The following is a 9,599-nucleotide window of genomic DNA, read 5'->3' on the forward strand; positions in this document are numbered from 1 at the left end:
CTCCTCCCACACATCCTCCCAATGTGCTTTTTAAATTTTGCTTACGTCATCAGTGTTCATAGCATGAGTGTGCCAGGTGTCTTTCATTTACACCTCCCAAGTCTCTGCTCCCCTCATCCGGCTTTTCAGCCCAAGGAAGCTGTATAGACATCAACAGGCTTCCTGTGCCTCTGGGTTCTGCTGGGCTTGGCCAATAGCGATCCATAGCAGGAGATGGCGGGAGGGAGGAGAATGAAGGCAGAGTGTTTATTCCCTTGACCGTCTCTCTGCAAGGTCACTTCAGGCCAACTGTTCCTCAGCCAGAAGTCACTGTGCCTCAAGGAACACTCCAGGCAGCCAACTCCACCTGACTCCTTTCATTTTTCCTAACCTGTCCTTCACCCTGCCCTTTTGGGCCCAGGGGTGGTGGTATTTCTGTTACTGGCTCTGGGTTACCGCTTCCTCTCAAGAGTGCTATCTGGCTTGCTGGGACACTGCCTGGGAGAATGAGCATGTACTATATTGCTCACTGCACAGGTTAATGCACTGTGATTGCGTCCCTTTTTATATACAGGTGGTGTCTTCCTGGAGTGACCAGTTTACCTTCTCCCCATACACCTTGCCTAGTTGTTGCCTAGACCTGGTGCACACTGCAGTCCTCGGCACTTTCTGCTGCCACCCTCCTGTGTTGGATGTCTTGTTTCTGGATTTCCTGTCCTCTTCCTTTTTGGTTTATCCCGCATTTTTTCTGTAGCACAGCAGTTTTCTAATTCAATACTTTTAGGAGGTTGAGTATGGATAATTTTGGAAAGTGTCCCCAGGATGATTCCAATTTATTTAAGCCCATTTTCCAGAGAGCTACGGGTCTCCTAAGGCCTTTCTCATTTCTAACAAGTCTCACTCTCTAGAACGCTGGTTCCCAGTCATCATTTTCATACTAGCAACATTTTAAAAGCAGGATTGGGGTGGCTAGTATGCAATTGCCAATTTTGATTTTTCCAAGCAGGAGTATATCAAAAAGCTACAATTTATTACCAGTATTTTGTAAAAGAAAAGACAGTTTGACATCAGAAGAGTGAAAAAGAACATGGGAAATAGTGAATAAAAAAGCCATTAGTTTGAATAAGCATATGAAAAGTGTTAATTTTTTGAAAAATTCACTATTTTTCTTATTTTGAAGGCTGATTGTTAAAAGCTTTTATCAGTTATCCATGGGCTGGAGTTGGTAGCCACTGTTTGATACCACACAAATGTTTCTTTGCCCTAAAATATCAACATCTGTCTGTGTAAAGGTCAGGGCTGCCTTTTTAGTAAGAGCTACCATTTGTTAAACACATTGTGCCTGCACTGTTCAGGCGCGTTTCACACACACGAACCTACCTGGTCTGCATAAACCTGAAATACAGTCAAGAAAACAGGATCCGCCGGACATGGTGACTCAAGCCTGTAATCCCAGCACTTTGGGAGGCCGAGGTGGGCAGATCACTTGAGGCCAGGAGTTCAAGACCAGCCTGGCCAACATGGTGAAACCCTGTCTCTACTAAAAATACAAAAATTAGTCAGTCATAGTGGTGCACACCTGTAATCCCAGCTACTCCAGAGGCTGAGGCATGAGAGTCATTTGAAACCAGGAGGCAGAGGTTGCAATGAGCTGAGATCGCACCACTGCACTCCAGCCTAGGCGATAGAGCAAGACTGTCTCAAAAAAAAGAAAAGAGAAAGAAAAACAGGATCCCAGCCTGGGCAACATAGGGAGAACTTGCCTCCACCAAAAATAAAAAAATTTAGCTAGGCATGGTTGTGTGCACCTGTGGTCCCAGCTACTCTGGAGGCTGAGGTGGGAGGATTGCTTGAACCCAGGAGGTCAAAGGCTACAGTGAGCTGTGATCAAGCCACTGCACTCTAGCTTGGACAACAGAGCAAGACCCTGTCTTAAAAAAAGAAAGAATAATGGAATTTAAATATGTAAATGACAAGTCTAAGGTTTCAAGGTCATACTTTTACGCTGTCTAAGGAGCCATCACAGCTACTAATATATATATATTTTAAGATGGAGTTTTGCTCTTGTTGCCCAGGCTGGAGTACAATGGTGCAATCTCGGCTCACCACAACCTCCTCCTCCCAGGTTCAAGCGATTCTCCTGCCTCAGTCTCCCAAGTAGCAGGGATTACGGGTGTGCGCTACCACACCCGGCTAATTTTGTACTTTTAGTAGAGATGGGATTTCACCACGTTGATCAGGCTGGTCTCAAACTCCCAACCTCCAGTGATCTGCATGCCTTGGCCTCCCAAAGTGCTGGGATCACAGGCGTAAGCCACTGGGCCCGGCAGCCATGGCTACTAATATCTTAATTGTTAATAATACCTTATTGGGAATAATTAGGCAGAAATGGAGAGGGTGAGCTCAGATTAATCAGTATTTGTGAACTTGTTTTAAAGTTTCTGGAGGCTGAGGTGAGAGGATCGCTTAAGCCCAGGAGGTGGAAGTTGCAGTGAGCCAAGATGACACTACTGTACTCCAGCCAGGGCAACAGAGCAAGACCCTGTCTCAAAAAAAAAAAAAATAATAAAGTTAATTTTGCTAACCTTGTATCATGACTTTTTAATTTACCTACTTTTCAACAACTTATTTTTGCTTTATGAATTTTAACTGCATTTCCTGTCTCATTTTAGAGTTAGACTCATTTTCTCAGGTAATTACTTAAGGCTAAAACTCTTGAGTTTCATCACCTTTTTTTTCATTACTAGGCTGCCTTCTTAGGAAACATAGGTGACTCAGCACTGCCTTAAAGTGACCATTCAGAACTGGCATGTTGACAGAATGACTGGATTAAAAAGAAACTCCAACTGCTAATCTTTTCATTTGTTATTTTTTAGAGAGTCTCACTCTGTTGCCCAGGCTGGAGTGCAGTGGTGCGATCATAGCTCACTGCAGGCTCAAACTCCTGGGCTGAAGTGATCCTCCTGTCTCAGCCTCCCAAGTAGCTGGGACTACAGGCATGAACCACTGCGCCCAGCCCAGGGACTGATCTTAAGCCTAGTTCAGTCATAATCAAAGAGGAAATGGAGGGAAGTTTTCTTATGCTTTCCTCCATAGGGAGCTACTTGCTTGTTCTAACCTCAAAGCTAAATTTATTGACATAGCAACAGCTCCTTAATAAAGAAGCAAAGACTATGGGTTTTTTAGTTTGAATGTCTGCTCCAAAACTCATGTTGAAACTTAATCCCCAATGTGGCAGTAGTGAGAGGTAGGGCCTTTAAGAGGTAATTGGGTCATGAGGGCCCTGCCCTCATGAATAGATTAATTCACTCATGGATTAATGGATTAGGGGGTTAATAGATTTAACGGGTTATCATAGGTGTGGAACTGGAAGCTTTTATAAGAAGAGGAAAAGGCACCGGGCACAGTGGCTCATGCCTGTAATCTCAGCACTTCGGGAGGCCGAGGCGGGCAGATTGCCTGAGCTCAGGAGTTCAAGACCAGCCTGGGCAACATGGTGAAACCCCGTCTCCACTAAAATACAAAAAAAAAAAAAAAAAAAAAAAATAGCCAGGTGTGGTGGCATGTGCCTGTGGTCCCAGCTACTCGGGAGGCTGAGGCAGAAGAATTGCTTGAACTGCGGAGGTGGAGGTTGCAGTGAGCCGAGATCACGCCACTGCATTCCAGCCTGGTGACAGAGTAAGACTCCTTCTCACAAAAAAAAAAAAAAAGAAAGTGTCTCTACAAAAAATTAAGAATAAACTATCGCCAGGCACGGTGGCTAACACCTGTAATCCTAGCACTTTGGGAGGCTGAGGCGGGCGGATCACCTGAGGTCGGGAGTTCAAGACCAGCCTGACCAACACGGAAAAACCCGTCTCTGTTAAAAATACAAAACTAGCCGGGCGTGGTGACGCATGCCTATAATCCCACCTACTAGAGAGGCTGAGGCAGAAGAATCGCTTGAACCGCGGAGGCGGAGGTTGCGGTGAGCCAAGATCATGCCATTGCACTCCAGTCTGGGCAACAAGAGCGAAACTCCTTCTCAAAAAATAAATAAATAAGTAAATAAATAAATAAATAAATAAATAAGCAATCTAGGTGTAGTGGGACCCTCCTGTAAACCCAGCAACTCAGGAGACTCAAGTGGGAGGATCGCTTGAGCCTAGGAGTTTGAGGCCACAGTGACCTGTGATGGTGGCACTCTAGTCCAGCCTGGGTGACAAAATAGGAAAAAATCCGAGCTAGCACACTTGGCCATGTGATGTACTGCACTGCTTTGGGACTCTGCAGAGTCCTTACCAGCAAGAGGGCTCTCACCAGATGCAGCCCCTCGACCTGGGACTTCTTAGCCTCCATAATTCTAAGAAATAAATTTGATTTATAAACTACCCAGTTTCAGATACTCGGTTATAATAACAGAAAACAGAAGAAGACAACGGGCAAACTTGTTCTTATGAACTGACAGCATGGTAGGTTTGAGGAAAAAGAGCAGAAGGCATTTGGGCAGAGAGTTGAATATCAGTAAGTTTAAATTGAAGATGTAAAGAAATTTCAGATTTTTCAAGTGAAGGGAGAGGGCGAAATTGAGAAAGTAACAACTGTAGATGAACTGTGAAGGGCCGGCGTATGGTAGATGATTCACAAAATATACCAAATGCTCCAAACGATGAGCTGGTCTGGACCTTAGGGTATGTTCAAACCAATCCTCTGATTTTTACTAAGGGCTAAAAAGGTTAAAAGTGGTAGCCCAGATGCTGTAACAGGGCATGAGCCAAGTTTCCTGCAAGGGTGCTGTGTACAGTGGGGCTAAGCATTCGCTGCCCAATTTAAGAAGGCACCATACACATTGACAACAATGTCAAAGATTCCCCCAGGTCTATACTTTACACAAGGGTCTTATTCCTGACTTGGTAATTCAGCAGGTGTAGTTCCAGAATTCCTTGGTTCATTGGTTTTCTATAGCTGCATAACAAATTGCCACAAATGTAGGGGCTTAAAGCAACCCAACTCTATTACCTCCCAGTTTTAGGGGTCAGATGTCCTGGTATGGTCTAGTTGGATTCTCTGCTCAGGGCTTCACCAGGCTAAAATCAGGATGCAGGCCAGGTCTGCAGTTCTCATCTGGGCTCGGGGTCCTCCTCCAAGCTCACTGGTTGTCAGCAGAATTCATTTCCTTGTAGTCCTGTTTTCCTCCTAGTCAGCCAGGGCCTGCTTTTAGCTCCCAGAAGCTGCTCGCTGTTCCTTAGCATGTGCGCTGCAAGGTCAGCTCCCCACATCGATGTTCCCTTTCTTCCAAGTCATCTGGAGCATATTTTTCTGCCTTCTAATCTTCTTATTACTTATTCTGAAGATCCCTAATGACCACTAAGTGAGTTTAATAGATCTAAAACTTTTTTTTTCCGTTTTCGTTTACATTATGTGTTTATTTATTTTTAAATACAGATGAGATCTCCCTCTGTTCCCTAGGTTGGTCTCAAACTCCTGGGCTCAAACAATCCACCCACCTTAGCCTCCCAAAGTGTTGGGATTACAGACGTGAGCCAATGCACCTGGCTGTAAAATTTTAGAGCAGTGCCTGCCATAGGTTAAGTATTTCTGATACATTATTAACTATTTGTTGTTGTTGTTCTGTTTTGTTTTTGTTTTTTTCTTGAGATGGAGTCTCACTCTGTTGCCAGGCTGGAGTGCAGTGATGCAGTCTTGGCTCACTGCAACCTCTGCCTCCTGGGTTCAAGCAATTCTCCTGCCTCAGCCTCCCAAGTAGCTGGGACTACAGGCACATGCTACCACGCCCAGTGAATTTTTGTATTTTTGGTAGAGACGGGGTTTCACCATGTTGGCCAGGATGGTCTCAATCTCTTGACCTCGTGATCTGCCTGCCTTGGCCTCCCAAAGTGCTGGGATTACAGGTGTGAGCCACCGCACCTAGCCCTGGTTTGGTATTTTTTTTTTTAGAGACAGGGTCTCTCTCAGTTGCCCAGGTTGGAGTGCAGTGGCATGATCATGGCTTACTGCAGCCGTGATCTCCTGGGCTCAAGCAATCCTCCCGCTCCAGACTCCCAAGTAGCTAGAACTACAAGTGTGCACCATTATGCCCAGCTATTTTTTTTGGTAGAGAGCCCAGCTAATTTTTTTTGTTTTGTTTTGTTTTTTTTTGAGACGGAGTCTCGCTCTGTCGCCCAGGCTGGAGTGCAGTGGCGCGATCTCGGCTCACTGCAAGCTCCGCCTCCCGGGTTCACGCCATTCTCCTGCCTCAGCCTCTCCGAGTAGCTGGGACTACAGGCGCCCGCCACCACGCCCGGCTAATTTTTTTGTATTTTTAGTAGAGACGGGGTTTCACCGTGGTCTCGACCTCCTGACCTCGTGATCCGCCTGCCTCGGCCTCCCAAAGTGCTGGGATTACAAGCGTGAGCCACTGCGCCCGGCCCAACTGGGCTAATTTTTAATCAGCGTGGTGCCCCGCGCCTTTAGTCCCAGCTACTCAGGAGGCTGAGGCAGGAGAATTGCTTGAACCTGGAAGGCGGAGATTGCAGTGAGCTGAGATTGTGCCATTGCACTCCAGCCTTGGCAACAAGAGTGAAACTCAGTCTCAAAAAAAAAAAAAAAAAAAGTATTCTGTCCACCATGTGGAATAATGTAATATTTAGTAATAAGAACAGTTGCAAGGTGTAGAGAGTTACTGTTTATCCATCACCCAGCTTTCCTTAATGTTAACATTTTATATAACCATAGCATCATTTGTCAAAACTAGGTAATCAGCACTGGTACAATACTGTTAACTAAACTCTAAACTTCATTTAGGTTTCATCAGGCATTCCACTATTGCCTTTTTCAATTACAGGAGGCAGTCCAGGATATCCTATTGGATTTAGTGGAAGGATTTCATAGCTTTTCTATTGCTGTTCCTGTACCAACTAGACACTGAAGTTGTCAAGTCAGTCAAAGTTATCATAATACTTCTTTTTTTTCTGAGATGGAGTCTCACTCTGTCGCCCAAGCTGGAGTGCAGTGGGGCAGTCTTGGCTCACTGCAACCTCTGCCTCCCAGGTTCAAGTGATTCTCCTGCCTCAGCCTCCTGAGTAGCTGGGACTGCAGGCCTGCACCACCATGCCTGGCTAATATAAATATATATATATATTGTATTTTTAGTAGAGACGGGGTTTCACCATGTTGGCCAGGCTGATCTTGAACTCTGGAACTCAGGTGATCCGCCCACCTCGGCCTCCCAAAGTGCTGGGATTACAGGCGTGAGCCACCACGCCTGGCCATCATACTTCTGCAGGCAGTTTTGAAAGTTGGTGTCCAAGGATAATAATTTGCACATTACATGTACAAAAAAGTTGCATAAGGACTGCTACTCTAACTCATGTTTCCTATGTAGTAAAAAATATTCCTGATCTTATCTTCTGATTTATGACATTTGCCTAGCAACATTATAACATTTGCCTAGGAACACAGGCAAGACTGTTTATTTCAAGTCATCCAAAAATGACCAAAGGGAGAAGTTGTAAAATTTCACTAATAGGATCCCCTTAAAATAAAATATTTTGCTTCTTGGTCTATAAAGCCAGTTCTGAGGAGATGCTCATAACTGTTGCTGAGTCAGTCTGGGGAAAGTAGACTGTGTGCCAGGCAATATTAAAAAATATTTTGAGTTTGGTTTTCATGGCTGAGTCTCTTTTTTATTTTTTAATTTTTTTGAGACAGAATCTGGCTCTGTCGCCTAGGCTGGAGTGCAGGGGCATGATCTCGGCTCATGGCAACCTCCACCGTCTGGGTTCAAGTGATTCTCCTGCATCAGCCTCCCGAGTAGTTGGGGCTACAGGCGCATGCCACCACACCTGGCTAATTTTTGTATTTTTGGTAGAGACGGGGTTTCGCCATGATGGGCAGGCTGGTCTCAAACTCCTGACCTCAGGTGATCTGCCTGCTTCGGCCTCCCAAAGTGTTGGGATCACAGGCACGAGTCACCACGCCCAGCCTTGAGTCTCTTTTTGCTCTAATTTTAAAATAAAATTGTATATGTACTTCATATTCCTTGCAGAAAAATTAGAAAACATAGAGAAAAGCTAATTTTAACCATACACGATCTCATTATCCAAAGTTGCAATATTGTTAATATTATTTGTCTTTTTTCCACTAGCACATATACATAGGTATTATAAATATTATAGTAAACATTATATTACATGTTATATTAATATATCACTTAATATATTAATATAAATATATTACTTTTAAGTGGCAAAACCACAATTAGTTTTGCACCAACCTAATATAATTCACTTATGAAAATTTGATACTATATATGTTTCCACTCAATGTATCATGAAAATGCTTTCAAATAAATATGCATCCATAGCATTCTTTACAATGGCTGCATAGTAGTGTCCATGGCTTTTTAGTTAGGTAGTTTGGGTTCTTTTTTTTTTTTTTTTTTTTTGAGACAGTGTCTCATTCTGTTGCCCAGGATGGAGTGCAATGGTGAAATTATGGCTCACTGAAGTCTCAACCTCCCGGGCTCAAGCGATTTTCCCACGTCAGCCTCCTGAGTAGCCGGGGCTGAGGGTATGCCCGCCACTCCCAGCTCTAATTTTTGTATTTTTTGTAGAGACAGTGTATCGCTATGCTGCTCAGGCTGGTCCTTCTGAACTCCTGGGCTCAAGTGATCCTCCCACCTCAGCCTCCCAAAGTATTGGGATTACAGGCGTGAGTCACAGCGCCCAGTCTACTTTGGGTTTTAATATGTTTTCCTGTCATAATTCTGCAAGCTCAGTGAATTTACTGGCAGTCTATGCTAGAAAAGAATATCTAATATTTGTATAGTACTTTACAGAGTACACTGGCACATATTGACTATATAATGGGAATAACAGTGCTATCTGTTTCATAGGGTCATTTTGCGAAATAATAGTGCATGGCAAATAGAAAACAATCCATAATGTGAATTGTTATTACTACAGTAATGTCAACATTTCCTGTAATGGCAGAATCATCATCACGTATATATTTTAGGTGAGGAAACTGGCTGAGAGAGGTGAAGTAATTGCTCAAAGACGTCAGTGTGGAAACCTCAACTCATTTGACTTCAAATTCCATAGTTTTGGCACTACCTCATATTGCTACTCTTTCCCGTGGGACCTGTCCTTTCCGACAACATTGCAGGCAGGGCTAGCCCTGCCAACTGCCTCCATCAAAAATTATTTTCCTATTTCTCAATTCTCCAGAATCCCACACAAAATTGCTTGACTTTGGGATGGTTATTCAGCTGCAATTAACAGGGGCCTTAATAAGGTTAAGCCGCCAGAACAAGGGGTGTAGCATGAGCAAGGACTCTAACACCTGGCAGGTGAGGTTGACTCTAGCACCCGGCAGGTGAGGTTTTTGCGCTTCTCTCTCTCTCTCTCTCTCTCTTTTTGAGAAGAGTCGAGCTCTGTCGCAAGGCTGGAGTGCAGTGGCGCGATCTCGACTCCCTGCAATCTCCGCCTCTTGGGTTCAAACGATCCTCCTGCCTCAGCCACCTAATTTTTGTATTTTTAGTAGAGACGCGGTTTCACCATGCTGGCCAGGATGGTCTCGATCTCCTGACCTCGTGATCCGTCCACCTCGGCCTCCCAAAGTGCTGGGATTACAGGCGT

Source organism: Hylobates moloch, unplaced genomic scaffold (genome assembly GCF_009828535.3).
Source record: "Hylobates moloch isolate HMO894 unplaced genomic scaffold, HMol_V3 SCAFFOLD_5, whole genome shotgun sequence".
Lineage (NCBI taxonomy): Eukaryota > Metazoa > Chordata > Mammalia > Primates > Hylobatidae > Hylobates > Hylobates moloch.